The sequence below is a fragment of the Harpia harpyja genome, chromosome 14 (assembly GCF_026419915.1).
Source record: "Harpia harpyja isolate bHarHar1 chromosome 14, bHarHar1 primary haplotype, whole genome shotgun sequence".
Lineage (NCBI taxonomy): Eukaryota > Metazoa > Chordata > Aves > Accipitriformes > Accipitridae > Harpia > Harpia harpyja.
The window spans coordinates 51,535-65,055 of NC_068953.1; the positions used below are offsets into that span (position 1 = coordinate 51,535).

At 52.1% G+C, this 13,521-nt stretch overlaps 1 long non-coding RNA gene across 1 annotated transcript; it reads right to left on the reverse strand.

The window, feature by feature from the left end:
* Positions 1-627: 627 nt before the first annotated feature.
* Positions 628-1,032, reverse strand: LOC128150950 (uncharacterized). Its single transcript, XR_008238247.1, has 3 exons — positions 990-1,032; positions 858-904; positions 628-730 (listed from the first exon to the last, which is right to left on the reverse strand). It is a non-coding gene; the product is annotated as an uncharacterized LOC128150950 (long non-coding RNA).
* Positions 1,033-13,521: the final 12,489 nt, after the last annotated feature.

Sequence of the window (13,521 nt, forward strand, 5' to 3'; positions counted from 1 at the left end):
ACCACGAAGCGAGGAGGCTCTACGACAGCCCCAGAGAAGAAGAGGCAAAACTAACGGCCCCTTACAAGATGGTACTGTCTAAACCAAGGTGATGGATGCGTAAGAAGCCCGTCATCAAGACCTAGGAACATCAAGATGCAGGGAAGAACTCCCAGTCCAAGATGACACGCGGCTAGGCAGCAGAGCCGCCAAAGCAGCCTGGAAGAGCACCGCAGAGGAGAACCAGCTGGTTCCTTCCAAAACCGATCCACGCTTTAGAGCTCCAAGTGCAAGAAAAAAAGCGCCCGATTGGCACCGGGCCGATGAGTACGGGCATTCGAGACCCTAGGGATGGCGCCCGAAGCGCCTGCCGCGCTCACTGAGCGCAAAGACTGATGATGGCATTGAGAGCCAACGAAGGTCTAAGGCACAGAAGACAGACTACACAAACCACACACCACCACAGACACAGGCTGGAACTGCCCTGCCCGGCACACGCTGCTCTCGTGCTGAAAAGCAACCCGCTCCCTTCGTCTGCCCGAACGGGACTGCTCCTGGACAGCCCTGCCCTCCTACGCTAACTTTCAAACCCCTCCCTGCAATTCCCAGCTGTGTCCCTCCCTCCCAGCCTCTCCCCAGCCCGGGTCCCTCAACTTAACTTTCAGAGGGCCAAGGGTATGAATCCATCCTCCCCAAAAATCACACGGCCTAACTGGGATGATCCAGCAGTCGCCAGGTTCCTCTTCATCACCTGCAGTGAAGACAAAAAAAAAAAAAAAGCCAACAAAGTCAGGAGAGGCAATAAGTAACCCATCAGCCAACACCAACTACTTTCCCAACCCCCCACTTAATCACACACACCACAGGGTTACGCCTACCTGCTCATTCCAGAGTCAGACCCTGCGGCCATCATCACTCCTGGTACCTGAGACAGCAAGACACACCAAATTAGCATAGCAGTCATGAGAAGTCACCAGCCCCATGCTCCTCCTCCCTCATCCACAACTCACCTCAAATGCTCATCCCATTCCAAAGGTAGCCCACACAGCACCTGCAAAAGAAAAAGGTAAATGTTTAATTAACCACCCAATTAGCTAATCAAGACCTACCCAGCCAACAACCACCTCACCTTCTCAAACTCCTCATCGGCCTGCGGCTTCACCCCTCCGAGGCTGCGTGCACCACCTGCAAAAACCAAAGCACAAGACGCATGCTGAGACACCGCCCGAAACCTCAGCCCGCCCGCACCGATTCCCAACTTGCTCTCCTTTACCTCAGCCACTCACATGCCCCACCTGTGCCGTCAACAGCTTGCCACATCGAGGCATGTGTACCACCTGCAAAACACAAATGACAAGGGATGCTTCCAACTCTGCTAACAATACAACGCTACCAAAGAAATGATTGCTTCAACCCATTAGTCACAGCTCACCTTGCCCGAGTCGCCTCCGCTGCTGATAGCCCACTTCGCTCCTTGCTTTGCACCTTCAGAATAAAAGAAGAAAAAGAACCCTTATGAACTAGTCATAGAGCCACCAGCTGCATCTTCCCTCTGACTCCACTCACAGACCCACCTCCTCACGGCGCTCCGCTCCCCTCCTCCGTAGCTCTGGTGCACGCATCTTGTCTCTCCGCATCTGAAAGAGAAACCCATATTGAACGAGTCAGCCTGGATGCAGAGCAAGAGCTTAACAACTCCAGCTACAGCAAGCCATTTTAAAAAAACAAAACAAAAAAAAACCAGAGCCAAACTTTAAGCCCATCACATGCAAGCCTCAACACCTTACAGACTCAAATCCGCTTCACCGCCCCTCAAGAGCCTCTGCCACATGGCTACAATCAATTCCATAAAAAACTCTCAACATTGCTGTCCACACAGCCCACCAATGCCTACTCAATCCCAGATGACCGTACAACCCTTGCCTAAACAATTAAGGCAAATCAACATTTCACCCTTAGACTCTTATTGCTGTTCCACCTACCCCTGACTCTACATCCCCGGGCAGAGCAGCTCCAAGCCAAACACACCTGTGCACAGACCAACACAACACAGAACGGTACAGACAAGGTGATTCAAAGAGAGAGAAAACTCTCAGCAAGAAGGACTCCCGGACGGGAGGTGCCATCCGGCAAGATGACCTACGGCGTCCAAAACACTGAGGCAAGGAGGCTCTACGGCAGACCCCGAGGAGTCCGACGTAACGGCCTGTTAAAAGACAGCACTGTCAAAACCAAGAGGATGGATGTACAAGAAGCCTGTCATCAAGACCTAGGAACGTCAAGATGCGGGGAAGAACTCCCAGTCCAAGAAAATGGATGGCTAGAGAGCGGAGCTGCCGACGCAGCCCGGAAGAATGCCGCGAGAGAGGACCGACCGGAATCTGCCGAGACCGATCCGTGCTTTAGAGCTGCAAATGCAAAAAAAGAAACGCTCCAATGGCACTGTGCCGATGAGTACGGGCATTCGAGACCCTAGGGACGGCGCCTAAAGCGCGTGCCACGCTCCCCCGGCGCAAAGCGCAATGAGGACATTGAGACCCGCAAAAGGTCTAAGGGACAGAAGACAGACTACACAAACCGCACACCACCGCAGACAAAGGCTGGAACTGCCCTGCCCGGCACACGCTGGTCTCGTGCTGAAAAGCAACCCGCTCCCTTCGCCTGCCCAAACGGCACTGCTCCTGGACGGGCCTCTCTCCTGCGCTACCTTTAAAACCCCTCCCTGCAATTCTCAGCTTCGTTCCTCCCTCCCAGCCTCTGCCCAGCCCTGGTCCCTCAACTTAACTTTCAGAGGGCCGTGGGTCTCAAACCATCCTCCACAAAAACCACACAGGCTAACTGGGATGTTCCTCAAGGTGACACATTGGTCTTCAACATCTGCAATGAAACAAACAAACAAAAAAATCAGAAAAGGGAGTAAGCATCCCGCCGGCCAACGCCAACTACTTGCCCAACTCCCCCCTCCTCATAAGCACCACCGTGTTTGCTTCCCCGCTCGTTCCAGCTCCGCTACTTGCCCACAAAATAAAGTCAAGCCCCAAGGCTTGTAATCTACGAGGGGCCTGCCACAAGCTGCAAAGGTTCTAGGGACAACACGGCGTTCTGTGGGCAATGAGGAAAGGTGACGAGGCATCCCAGAGCCTGAAAGGCGCTGTGCCTCCTGGCCCTTCTGCTTTCTTCAGAAGTACTAAAACTCCATATATGGATGCATACAAGATGTTCACTCTAACCCCTGCTAAACAACGTCATCATTGGTCCCGTTAAGAGAGATATCAGCAACTTACACAGCATACAGCAGAACTGGTGAAATAAAACAAGGTTCCGTTTTCAATAAAGTTGGGAATTCCAGGAAAACACAATGCATGAAGAATTAAAAAAAAAACCCAAACAAACAATGCATACTATTAAACCAACTTTCTACCCCTGAACACTCAAAACAAAATTACTGACCTGAAAAAAAGAAAGGAAAAAAGAAAAAAAAGCTGCACACAAGTGTTACTTTCTACTACACATGCTGCCAAACCTTAACCGGTCCTGAAGGTCTTACCTCGAGCAGACACCTCTTCCCAAAGAGCTGAGCCAGCTCAAAAGCTGCAAAGGACTCAAGGAAGAGCTGAGCACCAACACCAGAGAAACCCAGGAGCACAATGAGCTCCCTCAGCAGAGGCTGTGGCTCAAATACCCCGAGCCTCCGCCCACCACCCTTCCCACAATCCCCTGGGAAAGGGGAAGGGCAAACCACCAGAAGGTATAAAGTCAGCTGGAGGAGCAGCAGGAGTGTTCTTACCTGCCTTAAATTTACAGTAAGCGAGACCCTGAACAGAGAAAGCGACCTTTACTGGCAATGACGCTACCTGCTCCTGTACTACAGCTACAACTATTGCATCGGCAACGTGACCGGGTAAGGAGTTAAACCTAATTTTTCTGAGGCGTAGACAGAAAAAGATAGATGTGCCTCTAAACTAGGTAGGAAACTAGCTCATTAAATGCAATAACAATGTAGTTATTAAAATCACATCAATTGGCGGCGAGGCCAGCAGACGCAACGGTAAGTCGGCAGCTAAGCGCTACATTGAGGCGGACCGGGAGGTTCCCGAGGCCCGGGAGCCCCGGGGAAGAGCAGAGGGACGGTGCAGAGCCGGCAGCTCTCGTAAGAGAGGCTGACGCGGCGTGGGCGTTGCCAGGGGCGACTGCGGGAGATTTAAATGGCCCTGAGGAGCGCCAGCGACCAAGAGCGTGGCAAACAGGGCGTGGCGTGTCAGGGCGTGGTGCGGCAGTTTGCGCGGCAGTTCGGGCAGGTAGGGCGCAGCCCCCCCCTTCCCAGCTCGAGAAGGCTACTGAAGCGGTGGACGTCGGCCTCAGAAGGAGACCCCGATATGGCTGCCGCTCGGGTGAAAGCCATTGCTAGGAAAAACGTGGCGATGCAGACAGAGCTCCCGTGTAAATGTGCAGCTGTCCAGGTCTCTGGCTGCAGGGAGCGCCTGAGTCTATCAGAAATGATGGAGGTCAGTGGGGACGCCTCTTGTGTGAGCTGTGACCAGGTGAGTGATTTGCTCAGCCTGGTGGTAGAACTGAAGGAAGAAGTGGAAAGGTTGAGGAGTATCAGGGAGCGTGAGAGGGAGATAGATTGGTGGACCCACACCCTACCGTCCCTGAGGCAGACGCAGCAGACGGAGGCTCCGCGAGAAGCGGAGGTTCCCCTGCCCCCTTGCCACCAGGCAGGAGGGGACCTAAGAGTTGGAGGGGAATGGATACAGGTCCCTGCTCGGGGAGGCAGGCGAGTCCCCTCCCGGTCTCCCTCACCTTCCCGGTTGCCCCTACGCAACAGGTATGGGGCTCTGGAACTTGAGGACCGGGTCTGTGAAGATCAGGGCGTAGGTGAAGCCCTATCCAGGGAGGTGCCTAGGCTCAGTCGGGCAGCCCCACGCATTCTCGCAGCCTGTGAAAAAAGAAAAAGGAGGGTAATTGTCGTAGGCGACTCCCTTCTGAGGGGGACAGAGGGCCCAATATGCGGTCCTGACCCGTCCCACAGGGAAGTCTGCTGCCTCCCTGGGGCCCGGGTAAAAGACATTACCAGGGAACTCCCGGGTCTGGTTCGGACCTCTGATTATTACCCATTGCTGGTTGTGCAGGTTGGCAGTGATGAGATTGCAGGGAGAAATCCAAAGGCAATCGAAAGGGACTTCGGGGCACTGGGGCGATTGGTGGAAGGAGCACAGGGAGTGTTTTCCTCAATCCCTTAGTGGCAGGGAAATATACTGAAAGGAACAGGAAAACACACCTGGTTAATATGTGGCTCAGAGGCTGGTGCCGTCGGTGGTGTTTTGGGTTTTTTGATCGTGGGGAGTTTTACGTGGCACCGGGCTTGCTAGCGACAGATGGTATCCAGCTATCTCAAAGGGGTAAAAGAATCCTCGCTCGTGAGATGGCGGGGCTCATAGAGAGGGCTTTAAACTAGGTTTGAAGGGGGTAAGGGATAAGGCTAGGTGCACCAGAGATGAGCCTGGGGGCAGCGTGCCAATATTAGGGGTGGATTCGATAGGCCAGCTCAAATGCATCTATGCCGATGCACGCGGCACGGGCGATAAACAGGAGGAGCTGGAAGCCATCGTGCGGCCGGATAGATACGACTTAGTCGCCATCACGGAAACACGGTGGGACGACTCCCGTGACCGGAGCGCTGCGATGGATGGCTATAAGCTCTTCAGAAGGGATAGGCGAGGTAGAAACGGTGGTGGGGTGGCTCTCTCTGTTAGGGAGGGTTTGGACTGCACGGAGCTACACGATTGTGATGACAAGGTGGAGTGCTTATGGGTGAGGATGAGAGGGAAGGCCGATAAGGCAGATATCGTGCTGGGAGTCTGTTATAGACCGCCCGACCACGTTGAAGAGACGGATGAATCGTTCTACAAGCGGCTGGCAGTAGTCTTAGAATCGTGTGCCCTTGTTCTCGTGGGGGACTTCAACTTTCCAGACGTCCGCTGGAAATACGCCACAGCAGAGAGTAAACAGTCTAGGAGGTTCCTGGAGTGCGTGGAAGATAACTTCCCGACGCAGCCGGTAGGTGAGCCCACCAGGGGAGGAGCCTTGCTAGATCTATTGTTTACGAACAGGGAAGGACTGGTGGGAGGTGCGATGGTCGGAGGCCGTCTTGGGCTTAGCGACTGTGAAATGATAGAATTCTCAATTCTTGGTGAGGCAAGGAAGGGGGTCAGCAAAACCACCGCTATGGACTTCCGGAGGGCAAACTTTGGCCTCTTTGAGGCACCGGTTGAGAGAGTCCCTTGGGAGACGGTCCTGAAGGGCAAAAGGGGTCCAGGAGGGATGGACGTTCTTTAAGAAGGCAATCTTAACGGCTCAGGACCAGGCTATTCCCCCGTGCCGCAAGTCAAACCGCCGAGGAAAACGACCGGCCTGGCTGAACGGGGAGCTTTTGCTAGGAGTCAGGAAAAAAAGGAGAGTTTATCAACTCTGGAAGAAAGGGCGAGCAACTTGGGAGTACAGGGATCTTGTTAGGTCATGCGCAGAGGAAATTAGAAAGGCAAAAGCTCAGCTAGGACTAAATCTGGCTGCTGTTGTAAGAGACGACAAAAAATGTTTTTACAAATACGGTAACAGTAAAAAAAATCCCAAGGAGAATATCTATCCTTTAATGGATACAGAAGGGAACGTTGCCACCAGAGATGAGGAAAAGGCTGAGGTACTTAATGCCTTCTTGGCCTCAGTCTTTAATAGGGAGACCAGTTATCCTCAGGGTACTCTGCCTCCTGAGCTGGAAGATGAGGATGAAGAGCAGAATATAACCCCCCTTAATCCAAGAGGAAATAGTTAGTGACCTACTACGCCCTCTGGACGCTCACAAATCTGTGGGACCAGATGGAATCCATCCAAGAGTACTGAGGGAACTGGCGGAGGTGCTTGCCAAGCCGCTCTCCATCATCTATGGGCGATCCTGGTCAACGGGGGAGGTCCCAGAGGACTGGAGGCTTGCCGGCGTCACGCCCATTAACAAGAAGGGTCGGAGGGAGGATCCGGGGAACTACGGGCCTGTCAGCCCGACCTCGGTACCGGGGAAGATTATGGAATGGTTTGTCCTGAGAGCGCTCGCGTGGCAAGTCCGGGACGAGCAGGGGATCGGGCCCGGTCAGCGTGGGTTTACGAAAGGCAGGTCCTGCTTGACCAACATGATCTCCTTCTATGACCAGGCGACCCGCCTAGCGGATGAGGGAAAGGCTGTGGATGCTACCTACCTTGACTTCAGCAAGGCCTTTGACGCTGTCTCTCATGGCATACTCCTTGAGAAGCTGGCGTCTCGTGGCTTGGACAAGTGTACTCTTTGCTGGGTGAAAAAGTGTCTGGATGGACGAGCCCAGAGGGTTGTGGTGAATGGGATTAAATCCGGTTGGCGGCGGGTCGCTAGTGGTGTTCCCCAGGGCTCGGTGTTGGGCCCGGTTCTGTTTAATATCTTTATCGATGATTTGGATGAGGAGATCGAGAGCACCCTCAGCAAGTTTGCAGACGACACCAAGTTGGGAGGCAGGGTCGATCTGCTTGAGGGTAGGAAGGCTCTATAGAGAGATCTGGACAGGCTGGATCGATGGGCCGAGGCCAATTGTATGAGGTTCAACGAGGCCGAGTGCCGGGTCCTCCGCTTCGGTCACGGCGACCCCGTGCGGCGCTACGGGCTTGGGGAAGAGCGGCTGGAAAGCTGCCTGGCAGCGAAAGACCCGGGTGTGCTGGTTGACAGCCGGCTGAATATGAGCCAGCAGTGTGCCCAGGTGGCCGGGAAGGCCAACGGCATCCTGGCCTGTACCAGAAATAGTGTGGCCGGCGGGAGCAGGGAGGTAATTGTTCCCCTGTATTCGGCACTGGTGAGGCCGCACCTCGAGTACTGCGTTCAGTTTTGGGCCCCTTGCTACGGGAAAGACGTTGAGGTGCTGGAACGTGTCCAGAAAAGGGCAACCGAGTTGGTGAGGGGCCTGGAGCGTAAGTCTTATGAGGAGCGGCTAAGGGAGCTGGGGCGGTTTCGTCTGGAGAAAAGGAGGCTGAGGGGAGACCTTATCGCTCTCTACAACTACCTAAAGGGGGGGTGTAGCGAGGTGGGTGCTGGTCTCCTCTAGCAGGTGGCTGGAGATAGGACGAGAGGAAATGGAGGTCCCTGGAGGTATTAAAAAAGTGTGTAGACGAGGTACTCCAGAACATGGTTTAGTGGGCATGGATGATGGTGGGACTCGATGATCTTGAAGGTCTTTTCCAACCTCAATGATTCTATGATTCTACATGCCGAGGAGACCCTCTAAAGCCAGGGGATGAACTAAGAGAAGGGAAAAAAAAAAAAAGACATAAAGAAAATTTAAAAAGCATCAAGGTATGTGACAAACAAGAAAGAATTAAAAACAAGGGATAGACAGCTTGATAAAAGTAGACACGCAAAGAAAATTTTAAAAGCGACCAGATAGAATACAGGAAAAAAGTAAATAATAGAGACAAAATCGTGTAGAAGTGAACACAAACAAAAATTCAAAAGTGAAAACAGGAAAAACTGAAAAAATAGCAAAACCCCCTAAATAGACAGAGACAGAGATAGAAAATTTTAAAAGCAATGGGATACAGGACAGACTAGAAGGAATTCAAAAATAAAGACGGCGAACTGGCTACAAGTAGATGAGGAAAGAAAATTTAAAAGCGACAGAGCACAGGACAGACAGGAAATAATTAATAAACAGGGAGAGAGATCATGATTAAAGTAGACATAGACTGAAAAATGTATAAGCGAGAGGATACAGGAAACGGGAAAAAAATTAGGAAATAGGGAGAGAAAACGTGATAAAAGTACACCTAGAAACAAAATTTCACAACAAAAAGAATTATGAGAGTACAAAATTGAAAATTAGGGACAGTTAACTAGATAAAAGTAGACATAGAAACAAAATTTAGAAAGCAACGTAATTCATGACAGACAGGAAAGAACTGAAAACCAGGAACAGGGATCAGAGTAGAAGGAAACATTGAAAGACAATTTTAAAAGTGACGGGGTATATGGAAGCAAGGGAGGAATTAAAATCTAGGGAAAGGGAGCGAGATAAAGGGAATTGTTGAAAGATAAATTAAATAGCAAAGGGGTATAAGAAATATAGGGAAGAAATAAAAAATCAAGAAAGGGAGCCAGATAGAGGGAGACATAGAAGGAATTTTAAAAAGCAGCTGAGTACAAGAAACACAGACAAGAATAAAAACACAAGGACGAGGAGATGGATAGAGGACAATGTAGACAGGAAACTTAAACGGCGATTGGGTACAAGAAGCAAAAGATGGATAATAATTTAAAAATAGGGACAGGGAGATGGATAGAAGGAGCCATAAAAAGCAAAAAGTGATGGGGTACAGGAGAGAGAGAGGAATTTTAAAAAGGGTTGGGGCATCAGAGGGAGGGAAACATAGAAAGAGAAATTAAAATGCAACTGGGTACAAGAAACATGGGAAAGCAGTAAAAAATAGGAGCCACAGAGAGGGAAACGTAGGAAAAAAAATGTATAGATGAAGTGGTACAGGGCAGAGTTGGCAGAAGAGTAACAAGTTTTGGAGAGCCAGGCAGGCAGGTGGGCTGGTGGAGGGAGAGGCGGAAGGAGGGACAGGCAGGGAGGCGGACAGAGATCTGGGGAAGGGTGGCAGAGACGGAGCGGGATGCACGCGACAGAATGCGTGACTCTCCGCAGCTCCCGACGCCGGTGGGAGACATTCACCGCCCCGATGCTTTTCTCTCCGCCTCGGCGGCAGGTGCCTCGACGCTCCTCTCCCGTGAGGCTTCCCGGTGGCTTGTGCGCGCGGCTGACGGAGGCGCCGTGCGCTGCTGGCGCGCTCTGCCGGGGATGGCTCGGAGGGATACTTCCTCGCCGCGGGGGCTGGCTGTTCCTTGCTGGACGTGGCTGCCTGCGGGACCCCCTTGGATTCCCTCCTCGGATGGTTCACCTTCGTCAGCTCCCTCAGGTGGGTGTGCCTGGGCAGACCCTTCCCAAGCTAAAGGGAGGGATTCAAAAATAGGGACAGTGAGCTGGATCGAGGGGGACATAGAAATAAAACTTAAAAAGCAATAGGGTATGAGGCAGATAGGAAAACATTAAGAAATAAAGGCAGGGAGACGGACTGGGGGATACATAGAAACAAACAAGAAAGCAGCAGGGTACAGGAAACAAGAAACAATTTAAAACCAGGGACAGGGAGGAAGAGAGAGGGAGAAATAGAAAAAAAATTCAAAAAGCGACGGGGTACGATTCACATGGGTGCAAATTAAAAAATAAGGCCGGGGAGCTGGGGAGAGACATACGTATAAAGAAAATTTTAAAACTGACAGGGTAAAGGAAAGAGTGAGAAGAAATAAAGAGGAGGAAGAGGGAGCTAGATAGAGGGAGGCATAGAAAGAAAGTTTGACAAGAAATGAGGTAAAGAGCAGAGGGAGTTTCCTGGTTTTGGCTAGAATAGAGATAATTTTCTTCCTAGTAGCTGGTATAGTGCTGTAGTTTGCATTTAGCATGACAATAATGTTGATAAAACAGTGATGTTTTAGTTGTCACGAGGCAGTGTTTATACTAAGTTGAGGACGTTTCAGCTTCTCATACTGCCCTGCCAGTGGAGGCTGGGAGTCCACACAGCTGGGACAGCTGACCCAAACGAGCCAAAAGGGTATTCCATAGCATATGATGTCCTGCCCAGTATATCAACTGGGGAAGCTGGCCAGGGGATGCCACAGGCAGGGGATTGGCTGGGCACCGGTCGGTGGGTGGTGAGCAAATGTTTATTTGTTAATGCGTGTAAGTCCTGGGAGTGAGTCTGCTCCGGGGCTCGGTGCCCGTACGCTCGCCCTTCCCCTGGGACAACTTGGCAGTTGTTACTGCGGCAGCAGATACAGAGAATGAAAATACAGCGTTGGGGAGCAAGAGAGAGGAACAGAAACAGAAAAATAAAATAAGGGAGAAAGGCTGAGGAGCAGAGAAGGAAAAGTACAGGGAAAAGGACAGTGAGATGGAGAAATCAATAAAAAAGGGATGAGGAGCCCCGCAGGGACGTGGCAGAAGAAACACAGGGTCGGGGAGCATCACGCAGCCCCGCTCGCCTTCTCCCTCGGCGCAGTCGCGGCCCGGCAGAGCTCGGCAACTGCTCCGCTCCTCCCTTGGCCTCTCTGCAGCCAGCCAGGGCAGGGCAGTGCTGGCCCCTCTGCAGGCAGCCACCCCATTAGAGGCAGGGGCTGTCACCATCATCCTCACTGCCTGCACCTGAGGCTCCTCCAGCCCTGGCCCACAGCTGGAGCCCAGCAGGACCACCAGGGGGCCATCACCCGACCCCCACAATGCATCACCTCCTCCCCTGGACTCCCTCACAGCCCCTCGCTCTGTGCAAAGGGAGCACAAAGGAGACGGCGAGTGTTTATGCAGTCATGCGTGTAATAAGTTCTGGGAGCGAGTCTGCTCAGGGCCGCCAAAGCTCCCCCTGCCCCTGGGACTCCTTGGCAGTCAGTTGGTTGGCTTCTGGGCTGATGAGCTGGTGGGCAGAGGTGGAGGCTGCCAAAAATGACCAGGGTGCTGCACGCTAGATGAGAGGATAAAAGTGGCAGCCTGCTGGAGAGTGCGGGTGTAATCAGAAAGCATGAGGCAGAGAACGGGACAGCGAGCCCGACAGGGATGGAGAAAGACGCAGCAGGGAGAGGAGGAAGAGAGAACGGGACAGTGACTGACAAGGAAGGATGGGGAGCAGGATGGAGATGCAGAAAAAAACTGGTGTAGGCAGCATGACAGAGAGGGAGTTAAAAAGAACAAGGGTGCGCAGCTGGACTGAGAGAGATGAGGAAAGAAAAAGTGACAAGAAACAGGGCACAGACAGAGGAATGAAACAACAGGGACTCAGGACAGCAAATGATGGAGGGAAGGGGCAGGAGGGTGGGAAACAACACAAAACAAACAACATAGCTACACACACTACAGGGAAGAATTAAGAAGGGGTAACAGGGAGGAATTAAGGAAGAGGGACAGAGAGCTTGCCAGAGAGAGGTGAAGAAAGGCAAAAGATCGTACGTGTGACAGGGCAGACAGGGAGGAATTGAGAAACCAGGGACAGGGAGCTGGACAGAAAGAGAGGAAGAAATAAAACGGGAAAAAGCAACAGGCCACAGGGCAGAGAGAGAGGAATTGATAAATAAAGGACAGGGGACCAGACAGAGCATGATAGAGAACAGAAAAAACCAGCAGTGGGCTACAGGGAGGAGGAAGGAATTAAAGAACAGGGAGTGGGAGCCGGACAGAGACATAGAGAAAGCAGAGGGGGAAGCAATGGGCTAAAAGACATGTAGGGAGGAAGTAAAAACTAGTGTCAGGGAGCCAGGCAAGAGAGATGGGAAAAGACAAATACTGTGGGGCTACGAGACAGAGACTGTGGAGTTAAAATGCAGAGAGGGAGCCCAACAGAGAGAGGGGGAGCCCAACGGGGGGGGGGCAACAGAGAAGAGGGGACCAACAGGAGGCGGGGGGCAATGGGGAGGGGGGCAGCAGAGAGAGGGGGAGCCCAGCCAAGACAGGGGGAGCCAGGGGGAAGTCCAGACATGCTATGCGGGCCAGAGGGAGGAATTAAGAACTGGGGACAGGGAGCCAGACAGAGAGAGATGGAAATCGCGGGGAATAGCTCTGGGCGCAGGAAGGAGGAGGAATTAATAAATAGGGACAGGGAGCTGGACAGAGAGGGTTGGAGAAAGGCAAAAATATCGGCATGGTACAGGGCAGAAAGGAAGATTTTAAAATTGGGGGCAGTGAGACTGACGTAAAGAGATGGAGAAAAGAAAAAAGCGACGAGCTATGCGGAAGAGAGGGAGGAATTAAAAAACAGGGCCGGGAAGCAAGAAAGAGCAAGGTGGAGAGCAAGGTGGAGAAAGGCGAGGGGGAACCCGAGGGTCAACAGGACAGAGCGGGAGGAATTAAAAGTGAGGGACTGGGAAAGGAGAGTCAACGAAAGAAACAGAATCACAACGTGCTGCAGAACCGAGAAGGAAGAAACTGAACAACGGGGACGGGGAGCCAGAGAAAGAAAGAATAGCGATGGGCTACAGGACAGAGAGGGAGGAATGAAAAAATAGAGATCGGGGGTTGGACAGAGAGAGATGGAAAAAGAGAAAATAGCCAGGGGCAACAGGGCAGAGAGAGGGGAGGGAGGAAGGAAAAAACAGGGATCCAGAGCCAAACACAGAGAGAGACGGCACAAGAAAGTTATAGCGACGGGCTACAGGGAGGAGAGAGGAATGAAAAGATAGGGACAGGGGGCCAGATGCAGGGCGACACACACGGGATGTATAGCAACAGCCCGAGGGTGGAGAGGGAGGAATTAAAATGGCGACAGGGAAGCAGAGGTGGTGGTGGTGGGACAAATAAGGGGCAGGGGGAAGAAAGACAGGCTGCGGGGAAGAGAAGGAGGAATTAAAAAAATTGGTATCCAAAGCTGGACAGAGAGACAGAGAAAGAAAAAAATTGAAAAATAGTAAGAGGGAGCCAGCTAGAGATACAG